The following is a 9,232-nucleotide window of genomic DNA, read 5'->3' on the forward strand; positions in this document are numbered from 1 at the left end:
ATGGAATGCTTCTGGGCACAGAGTAAGCTCACATCGATACTATTATTATCACCATCCCATTCATGCAGGAAACGCATAGGATCTGGGCACACAGCAGAGGCCTCGGCATTTCAGTACTTTGGTACCAACTCCAAAAATCCTTCAAACTTTGTGAGTTGCGAAGTGTTGTCTCATTATGTGGATTGAATGAAGAACCATGGAAGCCTACTCTGTCTATACCACTTCCCATCATTTTAGAAATTCATGCATATTTCCTTTGGTTCTGTTTAAAAATTTGGGTTGGTTTTAGCAATACTGTTTTGGTCTTTCTTTTTTGTTACCTCGTTATAGGTAAATGGGGGTTGCTGTATTGCTTTACTGCTTCCCTCCTTCCCTCCCTCCATCCCTTCCTCCCTAGAATCAGATAAGAGCCACCAGGTATAGCCACTCCAGATTACACAGAGGTGCTAATTGCGAGTCATGCAAACCCCAGTTGTCTTGCTCCAACCTGCCTGCCAGAAGGAGGGACAGGTAAGGATCATCCTCCTTGATGATGGGTTGCTGTGTTCTGGTTTCACACTACTATCTCCACAATTTTAGCCCTTGCTTTCAAAGAAATTTTTGCAAGACTGCCAGTTGGAATATGTAATTACCATTTCAGCTCGGCTCTGAAAGGGAAAAACAACTGTGGCATACAAACTTCTGCCAAAGTCAGTTCTCTCACCCAGAAATGCCTGAAATACTCATCAGAGGGCTTTCAGTTTCACTAAAGGAGAAAAGAAGAAGGCAAAAATGATCAAAATGAATGTTTCCCACCTTATCGCTCTCAGCTGTTGGACAAAAGTAAGGTGGAGAAAATGAGTGAACTGAAGTAGGTGCATCAACATGGACATGTCCGTAATACAGTATTAAATGAAAATAAGTTGCAAAAGGATATAGTCTATATCGTGAAATTTATTTCTAGGGTGAACAAATAAAACCATACTCAGCGTTGTTTAGTGATAAAAATGTAATAAAATTTAAAACCACCCATGGAGATAATGTGTAGCAGAGTTCAGGTGAGTCTGTCTGTTTTGTTTGGTCCATTCTCTGTGTCCCCAGCCAGAAAGGAGGGCAGGGGCGGTTAAAGGGGGCAGAGGGGGTCAAGTACATGGTAATGCAAGGAGACCAGATTTTGGGCGGTGAGCACACAATGCAATGTATAAAATATTTTTACTCTGAATTGTACTCTGAAATGTATGTTATTAAACAATATTATTCCAATAAACTTGATAAAAATTTTAAGTAATAATTGTTTTCTGTACAGTGGTGACAGAGGAGGAGGGACAGAGGAAGAGGTGAATTTGAGAGAGAGAGAGTACACGGGGGACTTAGACTCAAGTTTTACTTTGTAATTTGGTGGGGAGTTTATCTGAGTCTTCCTATTTTGTGTTTCTTTGTCAAAACTGTTTTAGTTACTCCAGAGCTCTTTCATTTTCAGTTAAGTTTTAGAATAAGTTTGTCATTATACACACACACACACACAGACACAAGCCTGCTGAGATTTTGAATTGCATTGAATGTATACATCATTTTAGAGACAACTAAGATGTTAACAATTTTTAGTCCTTTATTTATGCATGTGGTATATTTCTCATTTATTTAGGATTTTATCTCAGCCACATTTTCTAGTATTTTTATGTAAAGATCTTGAACATTTTTTACACAATATAATGCCAAGTATCTTATGCCTTTGGATACTATTTTAAGTAGTATTCTTTAAATTTTATTTTCCAAATTTTTGTTCCTAGCATATAGTTATATAATTGATTTTGTGCTATGCAACATCATTGAATTTACTTATTAGATCTAGTAGGTCTTTCTCCCCTAGCCTTTTTAGGATTTTTTGTCTTTTTAATTGGGACATAATAAAATTTTTATATTTCTTTTCTTTAAATCACTGTCTTTTTATTGAACATTTTACTTCTATTTAAAGTGTTTAATATATATGAAAATGTAAATGACTTAGATATGACCCTTTTATCTTTATAGTGGTTCTACCTGGCCAATCTTATCTGTCCTTATTATTTCCAGTTCAATTTGTGTATCTAGTTCAAACACTCACTTTTACCTTTATATACATGTTTTCGACTGCTTATCACTAATCACCATCTGAATTTTCTGAGCCATCTCTAATTCATTATCACAACTGAATTTACTTGTATCTCCCCAGAACTAAATGCTTTCCTTTCCCTCAATTTAAATCAATGGTATAACCAGTAACTCCAAAATGAATTCTGGAAATGCATTTTAATTTCCTAGTTTACTAACACCATTACCCTTTCCTCAGACACACTCTCACTCAGAAACAAACAGAAAGTTGCTTCTTAACATAATTCATTCACTTATTTTTATTTGTTTGCACTATTGACTACAGTAGATTTCTGTCCTCATCTGCCCTCCACATTAGGTAAGTTATGAACAATGACTTTTACGTACAAATCTCACCATGCCATCTTGTTTCTGGAAAAGCCTCAATGGACCCTATCTATGCTAGAATAAAATTCATTTTTTTAACTCTGTGTATATTATCAGGCAGGGATAATAGAGAAATTTAGAAGGCAAATTTCAAAGTTCTTGTTGACTTTGATTTCACACAGTGTGCTTGATATCTTCTCTTTGATCCTCCAGATCACCCTCTGCCATCTTCTACCCTCCCTACGCAGTAGATGTGGGTTATTATGGTCAATAAACCCCTTGATCCTTTGGTTTCCCATTGGGCTTGGCTAGTAGGGACAATGGTAACACTGGTAAGAAACAGAGGAGAAGATGGAGGGCGACTTTGGGTTGTGCATTCCCCAGTGCTATCCCTGGGACTGCCTGTGTGACTTCTTTGAAGGTCCCTGCCATGCCTACCCTACTTCACACTGGCCTTCTGGGACAGCCATTGTCTCAATGGTTGCACTTAACCTTCATCTTCAACTTAAACAGTCTCTTTTTTGAACACTTTTCATATTATTCAAATCGAGTGCATCATCTGTTTCTGCAATGATCTGACATACATAGAGATAAAAAAGAACTTGAATGTGGATGATTGTTTCTCTCCATAACATAAATTAAAATACTAGTTGGTCCCTGTATAAAGATGGGAACAAGTAATATGGTTTCTGGTCTTGTTCTTTGCCAAGTTCATCTTATCTCACTTTCTCACTTCTACATCAGACTCCAACCATATCAGGCTAAATGTAGTCACACTTTCTGCATGCATAATATTTTATCTTCTACCCTATTTCTTTTCCTAGTACTCTGTATAAAATCTGACTAAATGGCACCTTGGTCTGACACTGGCTCCATATACCTCTTCATAACTCCACAACTCTTCTACCCCTGTTTTCAAGTTGACTTTTCAAACTAGATGAGATTTTCCACTTGGGGAAAAAACAAAAACATTATTTTGACTTTTGTATAATCAGTACTCAACGTTTAACAGGCATTAAATGAAGGTTAATTAAATATTCATATAGATAAATAATTATCTATGAATGCATGTAATATAAATTTAAAATATATTGTGAGTTCTGAATTATTAAATTTGCTATTGGTATTGAGCAACTTGGCATTTCTACCTGCTTAGTTTAGTACAGGCTGACTTAATGAAACAAATATATAAAACTGAAAAAGTGCTCAGCTTCCGAACTTGACAATATAATAGAAAAGAACTTTAAAGGACATTTAAGGGCAATATTGTTGATGAATCACAGGAGAGTTCATTTCCATAAAAGTTAGAAATGCATCGATACCCAAGAATGATACAAGAATTTAAAAATGATACAAGTGGCAAGAATAAAGAGTGAAGCCAGTTTCCTGACTGATTGTGTTCATTGAAACTCTCATATCACTCCAGTCCCTGGGACAGATGCCAGCTTCGTTCATTGTCAGTATCCTTAAATTACTTCTAAAGTTTAGTCAAACACTCTTGTGCTTGAATTGCTAGCTAACATATTAGGCAGTCACTTACATGTCTGATGAGCTCTATCAGTGTCTGTTTTTCCAATAAAGATAACAGAATAATGTAGAGTAATTATAGAAAAACAATTGTGTATATGATATTATACTGAGATTATAATATTCAAGGAGAAGAGCTTTGCATTTCTAGTGCAATATCCTATTATTTCAAGCCTACATGAATTTTTTGGTTCTGGTTTTATTGTTGTTGTCATTTGAACCCCAGTACATTTCAGGTGAAGTGACTTCAGGCAACAAAACTACATTTGAATAAACATTCTGCTTTTTATTACTGACCTATATAACTATAAACAGTTACAAGAAATATATAAATGTTAATATAAATGTAAATTTGAAAATAATGTACGCACTCCTTGAAAGTCAGAGATGAAAATCCTTCACAAACTTTCAATAACAGTTAACAATCACAGTATGGTTAGAGATACAAAGATTCATGACTTTCAGAGTTCAAAATAATTATAGATGGTGTTACTCCACAATACACATTTCCCTTCACTAATATACAAAAAGAGCAGGCACCTGGACTTAATTTCTAGTGACAGAGAAATTATTACTCCATTCAAACCCTGCCAATTCTTAGAACTCTTTCCTTATTACTACAGCAACATTTGTCTTTCTCCAAATTATACCCATTATTAATTGATTACATGACAATCTAATTCTTCAGACATATAATAAACCATCAAATATTTAAAGATAATAATGTCTTCTAAGTTTCCATTGAAAGAGTCTGAGTTCACCCAAACATATATCATGATTTCCACATGTGTCCCCATCCTTGCCACCATCCTCAGGATTTACTTAGTTTGTCAATAATCCTTTAAGAATCGAAAGTATGGAACTGATTGTTTCATTCTCACTGTTTTATGACTTGTCTAGTGTAAGAGATGTGAAACAAAATTAATAATTAGAAATTAAACAGATCAACATTTTTAGTTTTGAAATCAAATTTGGATTTTGAGCTAAGGAGGTAATAAATTGTTAACTGGAACTCATAGGCATATAATTTTGTGATACAGTCCATTGTTTAATAGCCAAAATTCTGCCTTAGGTTAGCTTTTTAAAATATATATCTAACATTACTTTGAACAGAGTAAAATGATCATTAATCTGTACATTTAGCCATAAACATGTAGAAGTCCTAACTATATGCAAATTTTAAAAAATAGGAGAATTGGAGTTGACAAAATGGAACAATTATGTTGAACTTTATATGCATATACACATAGTTGTAGATATGTAACATATTATAGATAAGTAAATACTTAAATTATGACCTATTTTGTTTGGATAATTTAAAGTGTTTATTAATACTTGAAATTTGTATTTGCACATTGATTTTCAGAACTATAAGCAGTGTATTGATGTCAAAAGTAAAATTTTCTTCATTATATTCCAAAATCCTAACATCAATTACAATAAAGTTAATGAGCTAACAATAAATGAGTTGAGTGAATGAATTCATGAATAAGAAGAAGTAAATGAGAGGGTCTTCTGAGGGAAAATTAATCAACACGGGGAAACATTTTTTTTCTGGGTTTTTTTTTGTATCTTTTCTCTCAGCCTCTGTCTTCTAACTCTTCAGTTCTCTGTCATTCTGTCTTTGTGTAGTTCTACATAAATCTATGTGTATTATACATACATATATACTATATATCATTAGACAAATGTATAGTCAGAGTAAAAAAATACAAAGAAAACTAATCACCTACTTTTATTTTTGCTCTATTAAATATAACAAGTGTATTAATTTTGTGATATAATTTTTTGTTTCATATTTTTGTGTCTATTTAAAATACATCTATATTTTAAGTGTTGATCTAAGAGAAAATTGGTTACTTCTTTCTTAGGGGTTTGAATTTACTATTTAAAATACTATTCTTCAGGGACAAGAGAATACATTTACATGTGATATATCAAAATGATATTGTGTCTTTTGTACTTTCACACTGAATCCTTCCTTCATTGGAGATTGTGATGCAACTTCCTATGCCGTCTCCATTTTTTGGAAATAACTGTTATAATGAACAACCACTTTAGTCATTAGGGCTGCTGTACCTAATACCACCGACTGTGTGGCTTATAGACAACAGGAATTTCTTTTTCACAGTCATTGGGTCATCTAGATGAAAGTACTGACAGTTTTTGTTGTCTGGTGATGACCTACTTTTTGGTTCATAGACAGCCCTGTTTTCACTGTGTTCTCTAATAGCAGAAAGGGAGAAGTCTGTTCTCTTCAGCTTCTTACGGGGCCCTAATCCCATTCATGAGGGCTTCACCCTCATGACCTAATTCCCTCCCAAAGGCGACATCACCAAACAAAATCGCTTTGAGGATTAGATTGCTAATACCAATTTGGGAACGGGAGACTAGCGTATTCCATCCCTCAGCTGAGTTTCACGACTGATCTTTAAACAAAGGAAATACATAAAACACTTGTCTTCAGTCTTTCAATTATAATCAAAATTATATTGATAAATTTTCATCCTGTACTACCTATTTTTTATCTAACTAAATACAAGTATATGAATATTAATTTAATACTGCTACATACAAGGAAAGCATGGCTACTAGCAAGTAGAGTCAGTATATTTTTCTGATAACAAAAACTTAACTTTCTGTAGATGTTACCCAGAATAGTCCAATGTCATCCTAAATGATACAGTAATACCTAAGATATGTGTGTGCATTTTATCGTACTACATACTTTTTACCTTTCAGCCACTACCCTGAAATAATGATAATAAGATGATTTTATACTATTATGCAAGACAGTGAAAAATGTCATTCCAGGAATGAGTTCAAACTAATAAAACTAGTTTCTCATATAATCATATTTTTAATATTTCAAAATGTGTCAGATTCTTCCCCACTTTGAGTTCCAATTTTAGGTTTAATGATCCTACCTGAAATTGATTTTAGCACTCACCTTACTGTGTCCCTGTAAAAACGTGACCAAATTAAAATTATTCTGGTTGAACATTGGGTCCCTCTTTCAGCTGGTATTACCTAAATTACATGTTCTCTTTTGAGTGAAGCCAGAATAAATCAAATAGTTGCTTTGAGATCTAGTGGGAAGTACATGATCTGTTCAAACTTGTGTCCTGGATCTGACTACTTGCCTTGACTGAGGGGGTGGGCAGGGGGCAGCAACTGGGACAACTGTCATAGAACAACAAGGAGAAGAACAATGCATGGACATTTAGGTAATTAAATACTAAGAGTTTCATCTTCTTAAGTAATGACTTTATTGGTTATTGGACAGTAAAAAATGAGAAACTATAATAAGGTAATACCCAGAAAAATAACTTTTTTTTCCTTTAAAAGAAATAACACTAAAGAATACTGCTCAGAATTTATGTTTCTTAGATATTTATGCTGAGTTGACAGACTGTGACATTTCTACTATCTTGCACTTTGGAGTCATTCTTATGAGTACTTATCTAGCCCATGATCAAGTAAACCTGTAAAAGTATTCTAGAAATCACTGCATCTTTACTACTCCTAATGGTAATATTCTTCATTATAGACTTCGGAAAATATGGGAATGTAAAGAAAATTGAATGCTCACATACATACTGTATGGAACTATTTATAATATTAATTTTCCAAATGTTGCTGTATTCTTTTCTCTATTATCATGGTTCTCCTGTCAATAAATATTTTTAAAATATGATATTTGCCTGATACTCATTTATAAAATCATTATACCTCTTATATAAATATCACTTTTCAATAGTTACATTAGATCTATTTTTTTTGCTATTATACATCATTCTAGGAAGAACATTAGCATCATTCATTAAAATGTGACTATAATTCTAATTTTTCCCTTATGGTCAACTGAAAAAATTTGAATGCTCTCAATATAAATAGTAAACATTTTATCAGTTTTTTTAAATAAAATGCCTGTTGACTTTCCAAAACGATATATAAAAGCTTCCTTGTATAGCCATGGCTGGTGTGGCTCGGTGGTTGAGTGCCAACCTGCAAATCAAAGGGTCACTGGTTCGATTCCCAGGCCAGGTTCCCAGTAGGAGGTGTGTGATAGACAACCACACATTGATTTCTTTTTCTCTTTTTCTCTCTCCTTTCCCCTCTCTAAAAAATAAGATAAATAAATTCTTTTTTAAAAAACTCACAAGGTTGTATAGTTAAAAACAAAAACAAAACTGCCCTGTGTAGTATTTGAGAAAAATTTTGATCCCTCAAAATATTCTATAATTTAGAAGATCACTTCTTTACTTGGATTTCTTCTGCATAAGATTAATTACTTTTCCACTATCACAGGTGTATTTATTTTACTTTGTTTTTGAATGCACACTAAAAATAGTACATAGTTTACAAATGAGGATTTTTATAATGCTTTGGTTTTACCACCAACTCTTGCTTGTAGCTCACTTTACATATTCTGACAATGCAAATGAAAGAATTAAAAATTGTAAATGCCTCATTACTTAGCAATGATGGCTGTGGGAGCTATGCTACAGCATACAACGGGTCTTATATTTTCAAAGACATTTACCGTAATCTCAGGCTCACTTCTTGCCCTTTTGATCTAGGTGACTCTTGAAAAAGGCCTTACTGAGCTGGTATCACTCCCTTTCGTGTTGCTGACTCAAAGTTGTAATGACTGCCGGCAAAGGCAGGAAACTCTTTGGCTTTGGTTCCTGTGAGGCTTGTTTCTAACCTTACAGGCAGTGGAACTCCTGCTCTTCTGTGTATTAGAACTCTCCTGTGAACGTAGTATCTGACAGATACCCCTGCAGGACAATGTACGCATAGCTCTTGCACAATTAAATGGCTATATGCTGATACATATTTGGTAGATGAGTGCAATGGATCTGCTCTACCCTCTGTGCAAAGAAACACCATGATGCACAGCCCATGAGAGAAGGCGTCTGGTTCAGTGGAAGGACTTTCCTAGGGAAAGAAAGATCTCCCTAACTCACATCGTCAAACTGCATGTAAGGTGTCCCGTCTCTCAATAGACTTTGAAAATGACAATTGGATGGAAACTGAAACACAGAAAGAATTCATATGATAGTACTTTTATACATAAATGGTGTCGCCACTGGAAAAAATGCCCTCAACTTAAATGCTTCATTTCCCCTCTTCCTTTCCCCTTACTCCTTGTTGAGAGTGGCAGGAAAAAAGATGCAAGAGTGTGACCCAAATCCACACCTGCAAACTGAGGGATGTTGCATGCTGTCTGACGCAAAGACATTGGGAGTTTAAGGCACTTGTC

At 34.3% G+C, this 9,232-nt stretch overlaps 1 non-coding gene across 1 annotated transcript; it reads right to left on the reverse strand.

The window, feature by feature from the left end:
• Positions 1-398: 398 nt before the first annotated feature.
• On the reverse strand, positions 399-533 carry LOC114509000. The gene has a single exon (XR_003685572.1). It is a non-coding gene; the product is annotated as a U8 small nucleolar RNA (small nucleolar RNA).
• Positions 534-9,232: the final 8,699 nt, after the last annotated feature.

Source organism: Phyllostomus discolor, chromosome 11, assembly GCF_004126475.2.
Source record: "Phyllostomus discolor isolate MPI-MPIP mPhyDis1 chromosome 11, mPhyDis1.pri.v3, whole genome shotgun sequence".
Lineage (NCBI taxonomy): Eukaryota > Metazoa > Chordata > Mammalia > Chiroptera > Phyllostomidae > Phyllostomus > Phyllostomus discolor.